Source organism: Coptis chinensis, chromosome 1 (assembly GCF_015680905.1).
Source record: "Coptis chinensis isolate HL-2020 chromosome 1, ASM1568090v1, whole genome shotgun sequence".
Taxonomy (NCBI): domain Eukaryota; kingdom Viridiplantae; phylum Streptophyta; class Magnoliopsida; order Ranunculales; family Ranunculaceae; genus Coptis; species Coptis chinensis.
Window position 1 is genome coordinate 69,712,051 of NC_141456.1, and position 18,535 is coordinate 69,730,585.

Here is an 18,535-nt window from a genome sequence, read left to right on the forward strand (position 1 = left end):
CTCGGAGGCTTATAAATTTTAGAGGATCAAACTAAAGCGAAATAACAACTAGGGGGTAGTGGCGATTACTCCGGCTCGCTAGTTCTTCTTCCACGATTAAAGGCTACTAGTATGTTTGAGGTTAAATCAGATCCCGAGCTTAAAACTCTAATTGAATCCCTCACAAAAAGGTAGAGGCCATTTCGTACAACAAAAGCCAATCCCTGTCATGAATGTAAATACAAATCAATGTAGTTTCTATTGGAGCCACGAGCATCCCGACTCATTAATTGTCCTATTGCCTATGAGCAGGCTTGTTCCATTAATAGTGAACCTAACGCCCTTGGAGACAAAATCCCAACCGGTTGGAGAAATAACCAAAACGTCACACCTCAAGGGTACAATAATCAATATGTTAGGCCTACGCACAGCTTTAACCAAGCCCCACTACGACAAGGATAGGGTCAGAGGAATTTTAATAATTATAACAACCAAGTGTAACCTCGACAAGGTCAAGCACAAGGTCAAAGTAGTTATAATAATTATAATGCTAATAAAGGTATCGTTCTGGTAAATAATAACTATCAAAATCCACCCATAAATAATTCGCGTGAAATAGTTCCAGTCACACCACCCGTGACTACTACACCCACACAACCGGATCGTCTTGACACCTTCATACAAGTGAGCCAAAAACTTTTCCAAACCATGGCTCAATCTAACCAACAGCTCCTACAATCCGTTAATAATTTAACCAAACAGTTGGCTCAAGATAAAGCCCAACCCAAAGGTGTGTTTCCAGGTAACGAAATACCTAATCCTAAAACAACAAATACAGCCTTTGAGGTAACCGATAATACTAGTAATGAGTATGAAAATGTAGGGGAGCTAAAGGCCATCACCACCCTCCGTTCTGGTAGAGTGGTTGATGACAAAGTAACTATGCCTATAGTTACCCCACCAGTAGCCCCTACACCTGCTATAATACTAGATACCGAAATAGAAACTGAAGAGCCTACCACTGGAGAGGTACCAGTTACAACACAACCTAAGAAACAGGAGCCCACGGTTAAACATCCAGGTAATACCATTGGTAAATATAGACAGAAACCACCGTTTCCACAAAAATTAGCCATGTTAACTAGGGATACAAATTACGAGGAGATTAGGGATGTTTTCAAGAATCTAACTATAAACCTTCCCTTCCTCGAAGCTATAAAAAAGCTACCACACCATGCTAAGTTTCTTAAGGAATTGTGTACTACTAGGCATAAGACCAATATACCAAAAGGCGCTTTTAACGTAACAATTCCCAACTCTATCTGAACATAATGGAATTGTTAAGTACAAGGACCCTGGTTGTCCTACTGTACAATGCACCTTAGGAGATTCCTATACGACGACCGCGTTATTAGACTTGGGGGCTAGTGTCAACTTACTCCTATTTTATTTGTATAGACAAATAGGTCTAGACGAGATGCAACCCACTAAAATGACGTTGCAATTAGCTGATCGATCTATTAAGTATCCTAAGGGTGTCGTCGAAAATGTTCTGGTAAAAATTCAGGATTTTTACTATCCGGCTGATTTTGTCATCCTCGACACAGAAGTCGTTAACGACTCTGTTAACGACTCTGTTCCGATCATCTTAGGGCGACCTTTTCTGGCAACTGCCAATGCGCTCATAAATTGCCGTGATGGTTCAATGTCCATGTCTTTTGGCCATCTTACTATTGAAGTCAATGTTTTTAAAACAAAGACACAGTTACCCGATTCGTCTATGGATGGAGAGGTTAGCATGATCGAGAGCTTTGCTCGAGATTATTTCAACAACACGTTCCTTGATAATCATATGCCCAAATTTCTTTCCTTTGGAAGTTCAGACTCCAACATTTCCATCCCTACACTAGTCGATACACATATTACGGATGAGGATGAGATAGATGACTTTCTCAAAGATGTAGAGAAGTATAATAGTAACGAGGATATGACCAATCTAGATGAGCAATTCGATGAGTTTCTTAGAGCAGGTGACGATTCACCCTATCAGGAACTACCTTGCAAAACATCCACCTCGATTCCCCTCCTTCCACCCTTTCAAAGGAATCTCGATTTTGCACTTTCGACCTGTTGTTTCTTCAGGCTTTATAATTTTTAAATTCACCTAATAAACAAATACTACTGAGGAAGGACAAACCATTTGACACCTTCATTTTCAGAATTGAGGCGGTCCCTACACACACAATGAATGAGTTTTGTGCTAAAACCACATCCTCATTGTTTTACAGGTGTCTTTCTACAACTTATCCATATCCACCATATTCTCCACAACCATTCACTTTTCTACACTTATTTACTAGAACACCCACTCATTCAAAAATGAAAAAGAAGGGGCATGCTAGGTTACGTAATAAGGTTATCCGACTTCGCTTTCATTTCACTAGGTTGAGTCATAGGAAATCTTGGTGCTTGATTGTGTTTGGATATGTTTTCTGGGATATTTATTTATGGAATGATCCACAACTATTTCGGTTGTTGATATATGATAAACTACATGTTCATACATACGTCTAGATAAAGTCTCGAGTATCTGACTATAAACGACTCAACTTTTGTGTTTGGTGCATTTCCTTTCATTTCCATATATTGGTGAGTGCACCATTAAGGTAACCGGGCCCTCCCTATGGAGTGTGTGGCTGTAAGTACCGGATCCTAAGTCCACGTTTAAACATAATTCCGTTTTTCCACTCTTGCATGTTTTCGGATTTTTTTGAGTCATGTTTCTCTATGGGGTGAATTATGTCTTTATTGTTTATTGTTTTACTTTTAAAATATATATATATATATATATATATATTAAAGAATAAGCATAGTAACCTAGGAAGTCTCGGAATCGACTTTAAAAGACCCATCGCTAAAAACAAATTTTCTAAGCTTTGTAAAATTTTTTTGGGGTATAGGGTGTTCGTGTTTTCGCATTACTAAATATTTATGTCCCATTAGAGTTGCTTAGGCCGTTTTATTGTATTATGATTCGGGTTGACATAATCCATGAATTTAGAGTTCAATTGTTCGCATAACGTCGTCCATGAGGCATTATCCACTATCTTATATGTCATCCACGGTCGGAATAGAGTGTTTTATGGATCAGTGGATTGGAAATTCTCTCCTGATCATTTCCATATCTCATTCGCAAAAATTAGACCGGTAACGAAGCACCAATTTTGATTTGAAGTTCGCGAAAAATCGGAAAAAATCCACAAAATTTCGATTTTGGGCTTGGGCCCAACCCTCGCCCAACCTGCGCCCACGGACAACGCGCACGCGCCCTTACCTCCACCAACAATTGCGTTTCTTCTTCCTCCATTCCGCCATTAACGCCAAGCTTAAAACAAAACCAAAACAAAAAAATCAAAATAAAATGAAACCAACAATTAACCCACGCCCAAAATAAATTTCCATCCCAAATCAATCACAAACACCACCGACCACAACCACCACCGATTTCCATCACTCAAAACCTCCAAAAATTAAAAATTTTGGTGCTGCCGCGCCACCACTGCACCACCACCACTGTTGTTTCAACCGGTCTATTTAAATCCTACCACCACATCACATTTAAACCCCCACTACATTCCAAACTTTCCATGGCTCAACAACGCCGAATTTTACCGAGCAAGCTTTTATGACCACCACTTGGCGCCGTTCTCGGTGATTTAAATGATCGATCGAGATGGAATAGCTTGTGGTACTCGACTGAAGCCTATTACCACGAGGATTTAGTCAGACGGTTCTATGATATGAGGGAGTTGGAAGGGACTAGGATTTTTGTTGTTGTAGCGAAAAGGCGGAAGGAAGTGACGACTGGGTTGTTGGCTAAGATTCTAGGCATTCCGCCTAGAATCCATTTGGATGTCACGTTGTAGGAGTCCCAGCATAATGGGGTAGAGCCATTGATGCACGAGACAATCATTGGAGGGGACTACAATGCGAGAGATCGATTGTGTTCGATTGACTTCCCTTAGGACCAACCAAAGCTCTGGCTTTCGATGGATTGGTCGGAACATCCAGGAGAAGGGGAAGGTCAGCGATATCGGCCTGAACTGCCTCCACATCTTATGGATACTCCAGGAGCGGAAGTATGAGTTATGCATTTTAGAGTTTTTGTTAAGCATGATTAGGGGAGTAGGGAGGACTGTTGCCCCTCTCCCTGTGTTGATAACAAAGATCATGCTCAAGTTGAGAGCAGCTCAGGCGACTGATCGGACATACATCACTCTCCACCGTAACCCTCGCATCTATAAGGAGTGTGTCCAACGAGTTTAGAGATTGGCTGGGGATAGAGAGGAAGAAGAAGAGGATGGAGGAGCTGAGAATGCCGAGGAGGCTGGGGGACATCAGGATGCCTCCGAGGATGAGGAGGACTTGACCTGTTTTGACGCGGATGCCTTGGAGAGGTGCTGGACAGATGCAGAACGCATGGCTGTGATCCATCGAGGCATGCGTTCGCTTAACACTATCTGTGAAGACCTCCGGACTCGACAGGCAACGATGCATCACAACTACAAGCTCTGTACCCAGAGAGAGGACGAGAGGTGGGAACAGATGAGCGCCGAGCTAGAAGCTCAGTGCCAGTTCCGGGACGAGATGCTGACTCGATTCCCACCTCACGGGGACTATCCTTCTGAGGACACACCATCCAGGCACGAGCGTTGTTGCCGAAGGACGAATGGTGCTAGCTCTTCAGGAGCTCAAGAGCAGTCTCCGGAGCATGTTCCCTCCGCCACCAGTTCCGGAGTAGCTAGGGATAGTATAGTTTGATGTTTTTTGTTTTATTTGTAATTTCATTATTGTTATTTATTTTATTGCAAGTTTATTTTCGTAATTTGAATTTTGTAGTGTAATGTACTCCGAATGAAATTTTTAATATAAGGGGTTATTTTCAGTATGCGTGGTTGTTTCATATTGATCCCACCTTCCCAACTTGTTTGGGGGTGGTTTTATCAATTCAAGCATTATTTTTATAACCCTCGTGTTAGAATTTATTGCGGAGTCAACGTGAAAATTTGGCCGTTTAGGCATATCTATGATTGAGTATCATTGTAGGATGAAATCTAGATTAAATAGGTACATTCTATCATAAAATCAACCTAAAAGATACTGGGTTTGAATTAGAATCAAGGATATGAGTTGTTTCCGTTTTCGGGTTTGGAAATTTTAGGATTTCCGGAAACTGCCGTAATTAGTTTTGGCAACTTCCCGATCTATTTTAGCAACTTTAAACCTATATAAAATTGATACAATCTATCCTCACAACTCACACTACACCTAAACTCCATCACTCACCTTTCACTCCCGCGATTCCCTCGTTTCGGCTCATTTTTCCGAGTTTACGCAACTCCGAAGCTTTTTTCCCTTCTGAGGCGCACTTTTCGCTCTCTGTATATTTTTGAGTTTTTGTCGAGGCCGCCCAAGCTGAGTGAGCGACCAGCGCTCAAAACACTGGAAATTTCAATTTCTTGAGAAATAGCGACCGCTCCTATCGAGAGCGACTTCATACGACTTCCGTGGACCAGAAAATTTCCGGCTTTTCGCGTAGTATCCGGATCATTCGCAGCTATTCCAAAGCGTAATTTTGAGATGACATCTCTAACATTGATACCGAACAGTCTTTCGAAGATTTGTTCCAAAGCACTACTTATGGTGCTTGGTTTCGCGGTTTATCGATTCGTTGGTTGGGAGCCGCTTTTATGGTAAGACCGGATGCACTTTATTCTCCGACTCTAGCATCTTATTTTTACGATAACTGCATTTTCTTTGAAAGACCGGATGGAGAACAAGTGTTCTCCATCAACATTGATAATGAACCAATGGAAATTACCGTGTTCTTGCTAGCATTTGTTCTTGGGTGGCTATGCCCCATTTGAAATACAAGACCCATGGTGCTATTGGGTCGATAATATGTATGTCTACACTTATGAGTTTTGCATGAGTCGTATGGTATGGCGGGCATTTTCGTATTGAGGACCAAGGGGAATATAACGTCGCCTTTGGTAGCCCTTTGTCCATGAACATAGGAACTGTTATGTTTTGGATCATGCTAAACATTTTAGAGGAATGGCGTTTTTCTTACGTGAATGATGCCACTTGCGCCGCGTCTTCCTTGCTTTAGCCACGGGACATATGTGTCATGACCTTCCCCGAACCTTGATGTCTAGTTTAGCTCGATCCCATAGCATGAGGCATAAGTACCTTCTTATGCCCGTTCTAGTTTCTCGTATTATGCTATGTTTCTTTCCTGTTTTTTGTACACGCTTCACGGATTGGATTACGGTCGACACTGTACGACCCACCAATAATATTATTCAATCTTTCCGAGCAATGACTTGGCAAGGGTGGAGGATACAACCTCATCTGGTTGCACCCTACACCCCGTCAGACTAAGTGGCTCTTAATAGGTTAGCAATCATAGATGATAAATGGCGGGAAGCCTGGCAAATTATCATTGAATGGCAGGACGCGAAAGGAACCTCACTTCTTTATGAAAGAAGAGAATGAGGAAGATGACGAGTAATGCGGGGAATAAGGTAAGTGTTCATTCTAGTTAGTGTTTGCTTATGTCCCAAGCAATTTCATTCTTGTTAACCCCATAATGGGTAGAACTCGTATAGAGTTGTGTGGGCTTTTATTTCCTATATTAGATGCGTTTTAACTTTGTTTTGCGGATGTTCCCGAATTTCACGCAGCGTTTCAATGGTATTTTTACTACCCTTTTTATTTAAATGCTTTGAGGACAAAGCATGCTTTTTGTTTGGGGGCATAGAAACTCGTCTAATTAAGGCATCTGTTAGGATATAGATAGAGTTAATATACATTTGTTTTCTAGTTAAAATTTTAAAAATTCAAAAATATAAATAAATAAGTTCATGCTATACACTTAGGAATAGTGGTATTGTTTTCCTTCTCTATGCTCTTAACAATCTAGAAGTCTCACGTAGCTTTTGCATTAGAATAATTGTTAGAAACTCAGGTTAAGATGTAGGTAATAATCTTTGCATCTATCTATAAATATATTACATGAGTATCTATGATTGTTAGTAGTAAGTTTCTGAAATCTAGGCTAGAGTACTTATTCTACAAATCCTGTGAGAATATAGCCTAAAGCCCGATATGAGTTTAAACATTCGAGAAATGACACAAGGGAGAAGTAAAATCCGGATAGAGATATCACACGTCCACTTGCTTGATCACTATGCCATATCCTAAGTGAGAATTTAGGCCCTCTTTGGATCGATATAGCCAGAAATTTAAACCTATGAATTATTTTCCGCTAGTCGCCCCTCTGAGCCTTTCCTTAGCCTTCCATGAACCACAATTCCTTTACCTTGTTACAAAAACAAAACAAAATAAAAAAATATATAAAAATCAACCTACCTAATTTAGAATAAGTCTGAGAATAGAATGAGGAAGAAAGAAGAAGAGAAAAACCTGTGTAAACAAAAATTAGTTAGTTGCTTCAGAAAATAAAGAAAAGAAGTTTCCATCCAAGGAAAAGAAAAAGAAAAATAGAAAGAAAATAAAAACTCCAAAAAAAATAGAATAAAAGGGAGTCAAAAGCCAAAGTAAAAAAAAAAAAAGGGTAAGGATGGAAACAAAGTGTAGAAGCAAAAGTAAATAACAAGGTTTTCTCTAGTTACATAATATGAAGACTCTATTATCTCAGACTTGTCCTTTTTGAATATCCATTTCCTTCCTTCTTAAACCATCTCCTAATCCCCGTAACACCTAATAAAGACCTCTAGCTCAATTAGGAATAGGTTAGTGTGATAAAGTGGCAGATGTGTTTGATCGACTCCGGCTTCCTTGTGTCATTGAGATTTGAGATTGTAAGGTAAAGTGTGCCCAAGCAGACTAGTAGAGTAAATAAACTTGAGTGGAAAAATCAGAGTGTTGTATCTTGACTATTATTGTGAGAACCAACTTAAGGACGTTATTCCGAGTTTCAGAAACGGACCTGCTAGACATTTCATTGTATTACTCATTGTATATATGTTTATTATAGATGATTGAGTATTATGCATTTATTAGCTTAGGTTTGTGACTTGGTTATTCTTGTTCATAGCTAATGAGATGTATAGATAGTTTGGAGCATGAATAAGGAAACAATAGTTTTATTTCTTAGTCGTTGTAGTATAGATGAAGTTTGTGAGTACCTTCATTTGGAAAACTCTCACGAGGCTATAACTTCGTCCACTAGGGAATTCCTAGTGGTTTAAGGCCTTGTTGCATATGGTCAATGCAATCGCACTTTAAACGAGAGTAGTTAGAACTCCATTTTTGGTCACTTATTCTAATTTCTCATCTTTGCTTGAGGACAAGCAAAATGCTGTTTTGGGGTGGTTTGATAAGAGCCCAAAACTGTAGTTTTAACCCAGAATGCATTACACTTTTAGACCAATTATGTGAGTAATAATTAAGAGTTAGCACCGACACGTGTTTTATGCATTTCAGGTTGTAAAGTCCATTATGTGCGAGAAATGTGCCACTATAGCGAGATAAAGGAGCAATGGTTGGTTGCTAAGGAGTTCTATGATTAAAGGCCAAGATTCAAGAAGACAAAGCCTTTCTAAAGCCCGGTCAAAGTTGAAAGTCAAAGTCAACGCGGGCAGAAACAACACTCAAAGTCAGTAGAACTTCTGAAGGCCGTATCTTTGGACTCAGACCTCGGAATGGGGCCTACTTTATGTTAAAACGACCGGCTCGGAAAGAGCTTTCCAATGGTCCAAGCGTTGACCCAATTAGAGGATCAGAAGTGGACAAAAAGTCTGTGGAAGCCAACTGCAGCTGAAGAGGCCTTTTTGGATTGAAAGAATTGGGTTTTGGGCCTGATTCTCTGGCCCAAAACATGGCTCCAAGCCCATGCACGATTTTTGGATCTGGATGTATAAAAACAAAAGCTTAGCTCTTTGTTAATGGTAGAAAATTAGGTATAGAATAGTAGATTGTTAATGGTAGATAGTTAGACCTAGATTAGATTTAGATTAGTTAGCCTCCATTAATGAATTCTAGATCTAGTTTTTCATGTAGATTAATTAAGTTTAGTTCCATTTCAATTATTGTATTAGATTAAACCTTTAAATCTTGTTCTTCATTTTGATTAGATCAATAAAGTAGTATTTTTTATCAATTTCGATTTTGTCATTTCCATTCCTAGATCTAATTTCAATTCCTATCTTTATTTCAATTGAGTCATTAAATTAGATTTCATTATTGTTTAATTAAGTAAATTTCAATTCTTTATATCATGTTTAGTTTAAATGTAATCGGAAATGATTGCGTAATGATTCTCGGCTAAACCTCTATTAGAGGGGGTTGAGAAGCCTTGATGAAAGCTTGATTCCGAATATCGTAGAATCGTCGTAATTTCCTTTCCACTCTAGAAACGATTAGTTCACCATGAGAATGGGTTTAATCGTTCACATGCTAGTTATGAATTGGTAGGAATGGCATGTGTAATTAGGGATTAGGAAGAACCACTTGTTCTGCGAAGCAGTTCAATTCGGATTACGACGATTCGTCGTTAATAGGATTAAGTCGAGTTAAGGTGGAATCAATCCCCCTCTAACTCTTTATCATCGAATCAACGTAGCATTCTCTTAGTTATTCCCATAGTCGACTAGTTGCATTTTGTGGGTAGTTGCATCGTAGTCTAGTTGCCTCATTCATAAATCTCTCATTGACTTTAAGTAGATAGTATGAACACGTGAGAACATAGCATACGGAAGGACTAGGAGTGGAACAAATCACTCTACTCCACTATATCTCGTAGGATTGAGAGTAGAATCTTTGATAAAATAGACACGTAAATAGTTTTAGTTTACTTACGTTTTGAGTTTTATCGTTCATTTCGTAGATAAACTATTCATTTTACATTTATCAACTCTCAATTGTATCTTCGAATGGGAAGGATTCTTGTATCATGCTATCATGGAAGTACACCTCTCCACCTTCGGCGTCATCATAATCCTTATGCAATAGGTGAAAGATATTTATGTCCATAGACATCTTACCAAAGTTGATCTTCATTTCACCATTGTAACAATTTATCAAAGCTTTTGCGGTAGCGAGGAAAGGTCGGCCTAAAATAATTGGCATTTTATCAAAGGCCTCCTGGGTGTCTATCACAATGAAATCCACTGGATAGTAGAAATTGGCTACTTGAACAAGAATATCCTCAACTATTCCTCTGAGAATCTTGGTAGAATGATCAGCCAACTTTAATTTGACTTCTGTAGGCTTTAGGTTCTCCAGGCCCAACGCTTGGTACACATGATATGGCAAGAGATTAACACTAGCACCAAGGTTTAAAAGAGCATTACTTGTGAATTTTTCTCATATCTTGCATGATATTGTAGGACTTCCTGGATCTTTGAGCTTGACTAGAGTTTGTTGATGAATAATAGATGTTGTTTGTCCAGCTAGAAACGCTCGCTTTGGAACATGAGTACTTCTCTTTATGTTGCATGCATCCTTCAAGAATTTGGCATATGATGGCAACTGCTTGATGGCTATGAGAAAGAGGATATTGATTTTATCTTTCTCAAATGCCTCCTTCATCTCTAAAAATTGCTTGTCCTTTTTGCTTAGAGCAAAAAACATAGGAAAAGGTTCCTTCGGTACAAACACATCAGCATGTGTTTGCTCTTCTTTCTCTTTGTCATTCTTGCATATCTTGTCTTGTTCATCTTGACAAATGGGAGTGGAAAGGATTTCTCCCACTTCCTTTCGAACTTCATTTGAAATCTTGACCGATTGCTCTGTAACAATGTTATCATGAGAAGGTAAGTCAACTTTGTTGTCTATCTTCAATCTTGATCTGAGAGTAGTAACTGAGCTGACATGATCATGGAGGTGATCAGTACTAGAAGTTATCCCAATGTGGCATACATCTTCACTCCTTAATATTGGTTCCAATAAGCTAGGTTGAGTGGCTTGTGTCTTTACAGACAAAGCAGTAGTGAGTTGGTCTACCCTAGCCTTTAGAGACTCCATTCTAGAACATTGACTTGCCTGAGATTGCTGGAGATTAAGCTGAGACTATGCAAGAAGCTCTAGAACACTTCCAAACTTTTGATTTTTCTGTGATAGCAAAGTAATAGCATTCTCCAGGTTGGCAGGTGCGACATAATTTCTCCTAGGATCAGACACTAACTCTCCACTTGTATTGGAATTATGGTGAGAGAATAATTGTTGTTGAGGAACCAACTGTGAAGCTTGACTTGTCTGTGAAATATAACTTTGGTCTTGAGAACCTGGGGGTCCAGCGTTCTGTCTCCAATAATTACCTTGAAAGTTATTACCACCTTGGTTGGGCCTCTGAAATGAGTTTATATTGTACTCTCCAACTGATGCATGTTGATAGTAACCAGGACATTCTAGAGTTGAATAGGAAGTGCCCGAACAGACTTCACAGTATCGGCTAGCTTGCATGACTGGGAGAGATTTAACTTGAGACTTGTTGATCTTGGAGGGATTCATGGAGAACTGGTTGAATTTCTTACTCAGAGTTTCAATGATGGTGGCCAGGCTGACCAATGTAGACTTCAGTTCCTGATCTGATTGTTCATGTGCTTGGTAACCAAATTGCTTTGGCTCCCCCTCCATTCTAGCTACATCCTCGTTGCTAGTAGTCCACTGTTGTGTTCCTTTAGCTAAATTCTCGAGAAAGTTGTAAGCTTCCTCTCCATCCATCGATGTAAACTTGTCTTTGTGCATTGACTGTATCATCTGCTTATTCACCATTGAGAGTCCTCGATAGAAAAAATGAGCCAGTGCATGTGCTCTTGTCGTATCCATGATGTGGACACGAGACTAGCAGATTGTTGAATCGCTCCTAACTATAATGATATTCCTCAGTCGCTTTTCCTTTGAAATTGTTGAAAACTTGCTGCATGGCATCAGTCTTTTGGGGTGGGTAAAACTTGTTCATAAACTTTGTTCTCAACTTCTCCCAGTTGTCTATTGAATTGATCGGCTATGCAGTTAACCATTCGGAGGCTTTACCTTCGAGTGAGAGTGGAAAAAGAATCAACTTGATACTCTCATCTTTGATATTCTAGTTCTTGAAAGTTCTGAGGACTGATAGAAATTTGTTCATGTGAACATATGGCTGAACATTGTCGGAACCATTGAACTTTGGAAGCATAGAGATTACTGATGCTCTAAGTTCAAATTGGTTAGATTCTGTCTTTGGAAAAACAATACTGCTAGGTGGGTCTCCAATGATTGGTGAATAAAAATCGCTGAGCTTCTTCCTCTGTTGTGCTTGCATGGGTGGGATAGCTTCAGGATTATTTGGGTTCATAACTGTAGGAACCATTATTCAGAATGCAAATATTTTACAAACCGCGAACACCACGCGCAGCGGAATTAATGGGTGTCCACGATTTGTGATTGGAAAATATACCTTTGAATCTGATTTAGATAACTCTGAGAATCCAAGCTTTATCAAATCCAAAATCAACAATCAACCTCTTGATCTTCTGTTGTATTCCTTTAGAATAGATTGGACGTTGTGTGGACAACAATCTAAAAATCCCTTTCTTTCTCTCAAGATCAGAAACGAATTCAGATCTACTTTTCTTGCCTCTTTTTCAGAATAATGAATAGTGAATTTCGGCCAGAGAGAGATTATTCTATTTATAGGCTACAACAGGGACCATGAGGAGAAATTAAGGTTGGGCCTCTTGACGGGCTTGGGCTTCCCATGTTCAGCCCCAAACACACGGCCCAAGTCCATCAACAAATGGCTTATTCCACTAAAGCCCATTGTTGCACTACCGCCCTAATCCCAAATTACGGTCGGCCGCGTTTATGGGCTCCATATTATATGCTCGTTGATCTCCCGTGTTTGAGATATCGAATGCGGATTGATTAAGTCAAGTTCTCGACAACTACATTAATCAACTTCTTATGTCCTTGAGTAGTACCACTCAACCTCATTGTCATGTCGGAATAAATCCACCTGTAGGGTTTACATGATAATCTTTTTGAGCTCCTCAAGGGGACATCATCAACCCGACTTCTTGTGGGACACATATTCCTTCTATAATCAACAACACACCTTACATACAATGTCATTACCCAATCCATCGAGTTTCTTGATTCACATATGAATCTCACTCATTGATGATTTAAAGCAATGTACAATGTATGTAAGTGCCCGTTATTATATCCGGATTAGGAGGACAAGCATCCATAATAACAGAGGCGTTTGTTCTATTATATAGTCAGTATAAGGAAAAACAATCTCACTTGGTCCTGCTCAATACACACAAAGTGTATTAGTGTAATCCTATAGTCAAGATAGACTAATACCAGATTATACTACAACCGTACTAATGGTTTGTCCAAATCCATCTAGGTTGTGAACGATTACTTATACTTTATAAGGTACTGATGATATGATCTTCTGTGTGTTCATACCATATCATCTACAACATAAAGTATTAGACATATGCATATAACTAATAACATATATAATATGCATCACATTTGCCCATATGATTCTCATTCAAAATATAAAAATTAGAGTTAATACAAAAGTAATGCTTTTAGTATATAACTGATAAGAGCCCAAAACTGTAGTTTTAACCCCTTAATAATCATACTTTTAGACCAATTATGTGAGTAATAAATAAGAGTTAACACTGATTACGTGTTTTTTATGTATTTCAGGCAGTAAAGTCAATTATGTGCAAAAATGTGCTACTTTGGCGAGATAAAGGAGCAAGGATTGGTTGCTAAGAAGTTATGTGATAAATGCCAAGATTTAAGGAGACAAAGCCTTTCTAAAGCCCGGTGAAAGCTAAGAAGTCAAAGTCAACGCGGGCAGAAACAGCACACAAAGTCAGCAGAACTTCCGAAGGCCGTATCTTTGGACTCAGACCTCGGAATTGGGTCTACCTTATGTCAAAACGACCGGCTCAAGAAGAGCTTTCTAATGGTCTAAGTCTTGACCCAATAAGAGGAGCAGAAGTGGACGAAAAGTCTGTTGAAGCCAAATCCAGCTGAAGAACCCTTTTCGGACTAAAAGAATTGGGTTTTGGGCCCGATTTTCCGCCCAAAACATGGCTCCAAGCCCATGCACGATTTTTGGATCTGAAGCATATAAAAACAAAAGCTTAGCTCTTTGTTAATGGTAGCTAATTAGACCTAAAACTATAGATAATTCTAGATCTAGTTTTAATTGTTTTTAATTATGTTTAGTTTCAATTTAATTCTTGTTTTAGATTAAACTCTTAAGTCATTGTTCTTCATCGATTAGATAAATAAAATAGTAGATTCTTGTTTATTTCGATTTTGTCATTTACAATTGTTTAGATCTAAATTCCTTTATTACTTGTTATTCATTTTCCAGTTATTACCTAAGATTTCAATTATTGTTTGGACAAATTGCATAAAGATAGAATTTTTATATGATGTATAGTTTTAATTCAATGGGAAATGATAGTTGTATGAATCAAGGCTAAACCTCCATTAGAGGGGTTGAAGAAGCCTTGATGAAGCTTGATCTTTGTTAAACTTAGAAATCGTCGTGATAGTTATTCCACTCTAGAAACGATTAATTCACCATGAGAATGGGTTTAATCGCTCACATGGTTTAATCGCTCACATGCTAGTTATGGATTGGTAGAAATGCCATGTATAATTAGGGATTAGAATTACTATTTTGATATGCGAAACATTCAATTTGGATCACGATGAGTCTTTGTTAGTAGGATTAAGTCGAGTTAAGGTGGATTCAATTCCCTTTAATTCTTTATCTAGATTCAAACCCTTAGCATTCTATCATTTCGTTATTCGTAACTTGTTAATTGAATTCACCTCGTAGTATAGAATTCCCCTCGTAAATCTCTTACTAGACTTATGATTGATTAGTTGACACGAAACCATCGTATGATAAATAACTAGGAGTGGAACGAACTTCCTACTCCACTATATCTTAATTTGATTGAGAGTAGAAAACTTTGATAAATTAGATACACGAAAATAGTTCTAGTTTTACTAGCGTTTAGAGTTCTCGCGAGCTTTAGTCATTAGTAAAACTACTCTTTTTACGTTTATCAAATGGCACCGCTGCCATCTTAATCTTGTTCAAGACAAGAATTCAATTAATTTAATCCAAGGGGCAATCCCCCATTCTCTACCCACCCACCCTTTTAAATTTTCATTCCTATTTCTTGAATTTTCGGAACTGTTCACTGTTTTAAGCATAGGGGCTGCGGATTCACAGAGGAAAACACTGCAGTAAAGGTATTTGTAAATTTCTAAAAATTCTAAAAAATTACAGGTGTAATCTTTAATGTGCTATTGATTTACTGTAATTTTGTCAGAAATTTCCTAATTGTTTTATCTTGTGAACAAATACGATCTTTACAGTGCTGCATTTCAGTTTTCAAACCGTGTGTTCTTGGAAAAACTGTCGAGTAAGGTTACTTAGGCAGTTCTAAAAATTCTATAATTTTTACAGGAGTATCTATCCTACGTCAGGAGCTTGAAATAAAAATTTTACGAGTTTTTGAATTGTTTTGACCTCCTAAATAGTGGAGTGTTTCCAGTGTGTTTCTGCAGTTTTGCAAACACTTAGTTTCTGGAACACCAGCTCATAAGAAGAGTTTGTAGAACTCCAATTGCTCTAAAAGTTTTACAGGAACAAGTATGATCTGTCAGGAGTCTCCAGTAAAATTTTGGCGATTTTTGGCTTTGTTTTGATGGGTTAACTATTCGGTTGTTTGTATTGTGTCTGAAAACTGTTTCACAAAGTTTGAAGGGCAGTAGAGGGATTTTAATAGCTCCGATTGATCTGAAATTTTACAGGCTACTTGATAGATGTCTTAGAAAACTACTGTAAAACTTTCAAATTTTTTGGAGCACGTTAACATTACTGGAATTAGAGCCAAGCCACGAGCGCACCTGCGCCCAAACAGAGCGCGACTGCACCCTAAACTGCTGAATTTGCCCGATTTCCTCAGGTTTGTTCCAAATTTTTATTTCTTCAAGTCATTCAGTGTTTCTAACATCATACAAACACTGAGAATGCGTATACAAGACGTTATTCGTAAGCGAAGCAAGGAGACATTCAGGTACTCCTTCTTTCAATCCTTGTTTCTTCTGTCAGAGGAGTTTTAATTCTAGTATAACCAGGCTTGTTTTCTTAAAATGAAATACCACACGCCTATCTAGAAATGTATGCTTAGAGTTGTGGTTGCATATTAATTGCCCATTTGATAACCCGTAAAAACTCAATTAGATTACTCTAACCTTATTCTTACGGTATCAATATTTTATTTCCTACTCACATATATAGATTCATGCAATATATATAGAGTCAGGATTCGTTCCACACTTAACTCTCAAGACTTAAACAAATTCTATTAAGTACCACTGCCCACATACGATAGTCCGTTTGTCAAGATTCAGACAAGAAACACTAGAGTTTGATGTTTCGCTGTGTTGGCTTACAACTTCAATTGTTGAAAAGGTCCTAAATGCAATTATACTAGAAAGCAATAAAACTAAACTACGATGCAACTATACTAATAATGAAATAAAAAGAATGAAGATTCGACAAACTTGGATGGTAGATCTTGTCTACGAGATGTCCTTCAAGTTTCTCTCTTTTTCAAAAAGATGGATGATGTGGCTAAACTTATCTCAAGATCCAAAGTTCTAATCTTGAAAGAAAACGTTAAACATAAACAGCTTAAAACGGCAGCGGCGCCATTTGACGCGCACTCCTTTTTGCGTGTTGAGATGGCATATGGATGATGTAGATAGATGATGGTCGTTGAACAAAATAGAAGCGTATCAAAACCTAATTATCCCTCAATGAGTAAAGAATGAGTAGGGTATTGTTCCACTTTTAAGTGTATGTTTATATGAAGGACATGACTAGAAAAGGGGTTTGACGGATTAAAAACTATTATTATAGATATTTTAGATTCTAATGCTAAACTAAACTAAACTGACTAAACTATTGAGAATTTATAAGAGAGGGAATTCAAGAGATTAGAATCCACCGTTACTTTTGATCTGTGACCTTATGTTTCATGGTTGTTCTCACAAGTAGACTACAATTAGGCAATCGAGCGAGTGCCGATGCCCTCTTGGACAAAACATCATTAACGAATAACTCTACTTAATGTTGTTCCTATATTTATGCTATTAATATATTCTTTCCTTTTCTGTGAGCTTGGGCAGCTATTCAATGAATCACCATCTAAGGTAAACACAAGGAATACTTCCCTTACTCTAAAATATTACACAACTAGAAGAAAAGTAGAGAATAATAGTATAATATTCAATTATAATAAATAAAACCCTATTCTAGCATTATATTCAATTGCAATAAATAAAAGCATGTCACTAGCAAATATTCAATTGGAATAAATAAAACCATAAACTAGCATGATATTCGATTGCAAGAAATGAAAACCTGAATCTATACTTCCATCCCCTGGTCTGGGCAATGGAACTAATTACTAAAAACATACAGAACTAACCTGGTTGGAGAATACCATGAACCAGAAAAATCATTAAACCCTAAGCACCGGCTTCATCTCCTCCCTCGAAGGAGAAAATTAGCCTTCCATAAAGAAGGAAGAACATGAAAATTGAGAAGAAGAAGAGTCGAAGAACATAAGACTAGAAAGACTAACTTATTAAGACTCGGCTAGTTAAAACCGAATCTTTTATTATTAATCTTTCTCTACCTCAAGTTTTGGAGACAAGAGTATAAGTGAATTGGCAAATTACATGAGACACTTAGGTCCTATATTTATAGAGGTTACAATAAGTTCTAGAAGCATTCCAAACCGCCATTTGTTTCCAAATACAAATCAACTTCTTTCAGAGTCCAACTTCATCTCCAAAACTGAGAAGAAAGTGGCTACAGTGTCGTTTCATGTGTCTAGACGCACGATCCTTGCATCTCAGACGCGAGAAATGCATCTGGACGCACGATCCATGCGTCCTAGACACGGAAGTTTATTTCCCCTCCTTTGCTCTATCCTTCTATCCTCTTTTGCGGGCTTTGGTCCAAGCAACGAATTCTTTTGCCTTGGGCTTTCAAATAGGCTTTAAAATAGGTCCAAGTCGCATCTTCAATAGCTTCAATTCCTTGGCCTTCTCCATGATTGTCCACGGGCTTCCCATGTGATCTTTAATGCTCCGAATTGCTCCGTTTTACCCCTTTTTCTCTAATGTTCCACAAAACTCACTTTTTCACATGTAGAATCATAAAACATAACTTACAAACACTATTAGTCCACTAAGATGGCTAAATAAGAGGCATAATCGGGGGTTAAATTGCACTTTTTGAGCACTTATAAAGTGTCCACATCATAACCTTGCGAAAGACATGTTAGTTTGTGCCTTTTTCAAGGGACTTTTACACCACCATAAAGAGGTCCTAGATATAATGAATGGGGGTAGTTTCCTCAGTAAAGGAGCCTTAGATGCTTATAAATTTTTAGAAGATAAAACAAAGCGTAAT